Raw genomic sequence first — 2,195 nt, forward strand, 5'->3', positions numbered from 1 at the left:
TCTTCCTCCTCCTCAGCTTCACCATCACTATGCTCAACATCATCATCATCTGTTACTTCTTTTTCCTCCTCTACGTCAGTCTGAACATCATCCTAAAATAATGGAAACACAATCCTAGTGATTAGATATACTCAAAAAGCTAAATCATACATTACAAACATGTGCGATTAATCAACTCACGTCCAAATCCTCTTCATCGAATTCCAAAAGCTCCTTGTCATGTTCCTTCAAGAATTCATAGAACTCTGGGTCCTGCACATACAAACAGTCATATGCACATTATATACCAGACCCAATACATAACACATGCCGTAATCAAAATTTTAAGATTACTTCAATCCTTAACACATTTCTCAAAGAACCCTCAGGGAAAAGATTAGCAGAGCTAAGACTGAAGCGCCCAGAAATTAGGAAGCAGATTGAGCATAAAATGCCCGCGCAATAATGTCAGGGTACTCGTAAAAACAAAGAAATCCAAAATACCTTCTCTTGAAGCTTTCTTAGCGTCCCAATGTGTTCTTTAGCTTCTTTCTTCTCCATCCCCGTGCTCTTTTTCACTTCACTTTCCTCTTTCAGTTTCTTGGCTGCTCATATCAAATTCAAGCAGTTAGACTAAAACAACAAAAAAAATTCTAATCGTTCTAAAATATCAGGAACACATCAAGAAAATCAGAAATTTGGATAGGAAAAGAAAAAGAGAAAGCAGGACCTTTGTTCTTGTTCTTGGAACCCATTGAAGAGAAGAAGCTGGTCACAAATTGAGCTGTGGCAAAAACCCTACGTCAAATTTTGGGGGTTTAATGCCACCAGGGTCGGGTTACCGGTTACATCTTCCGGCCCGGTGCAGGCTCCGGGCTTTGGGCTTTAATTTCCGGGACAATTCAGGAAAAGGATCAGCTCTAAATATGATCTGTCAAACAATATCTTTACAAATGGCCCAACAACCTTTTGAATCTGGCCCAATAATCTCAGAAGGCCCATTTATTACCTGTATCAGGCCCAATCAACGGGCCACCTTAGTAATTTACTTCACAATTAAAAAATTATTATGAGTTCGAGTTCGTAAATGTGAGCATATGTCGATTTCTACAGAAGTTTTATTTTTTTTATTTTATTTGAATATAGTTTTTGATTTGAAATTATTAATATATTTAATTAAATTTAAATTTATTGAATGATGCAATTGATTGATAAAGTCTTTAGTGCAACGGCACATAAATTTTTAGCAAAAATAATTAATATCATCAAATAAATAAATTGTAACATGATTTGTGTTGAGCAATAATATCAAATGATTTTTATATGTAATAGAGGACTTATTATTATTATTTTTTTAGAAAAATCTCTAATAAGTTATATATTTAATAATAACAGTGGAAAATTACCTTCGGAATTTATTTTTTTAATGTATAAGAGAGCTTAATTTATGTTGCAAAAGTATTCTAATGTTATTTTGCAATATTTTGTAACAAAGCTATAACTATAATTGGAATAAAAATTGCCCTTTTTGTGAAAATAGAAAAGTATTAGTGTTTTATGGGTAATTTTTTAAATTCGTCGCCACCATATTTGTAAATAATTTCACAATGTTACGATAATAAATGCGACTTTATTGTCTCCAACAAAGTAATAAAACAATCAACAACCAAACTTGGAATGTTGCTATAATGTTGAATTTGATACAAATAGTGTACCATATTATGTTACGAGTTGTATCATTATCAATATTCTGATTTGAAGTAATAATATGCCACTAAAATTTCATACATACATAAATAAATACATATATAAAGTCTGAATTAATTGTACGCGAAAAAGTTTTATATGCATACGTACCCCCAACCACTGATATTTTAATTACATTTGAAATTTTTTGAAAAATTTAGAAACTGTCAGTTTTGGAATTTCTTTGAAGCTCATTAAATGCTTCACATGTTTTATGGAACATCTAAAAAGTAATAATTTCTGTGAGTATGAATGACAGTGGAATTCAACAGCACTCAATAAATATCTGACTCAGCCAAAATTATTAGTCCCTGAAATTCTTGAAAAGGTAAAATATTTAGCTAATCACAGCTCGGATCGGCTACTAACCTTCTGGTAGCAATAAACACTGAGTTGTCATCTTGCAATCAACGTTATTTTCACAGCCCTATTAATATCCCCTCCCCCTTGGTAGCCCTCACCATAGAATC

This window comes from Sesamum indicum, linkage group LG6, assembly GCF_000512975.1.
Source record: "Sesamum indicum cultivar Zhongzhi No. 13 linkage group LG6, S_indicum_v1.0, whole genome shotgun sequence".
NCBI classification, from domain to species: domain Eukaryota; kingdom Viridiplantae; phylum Streptophyta; class Magnoliopsida; order Lamiales; family Pedaliaceae; genus Sesamum; species Sesamum indicum.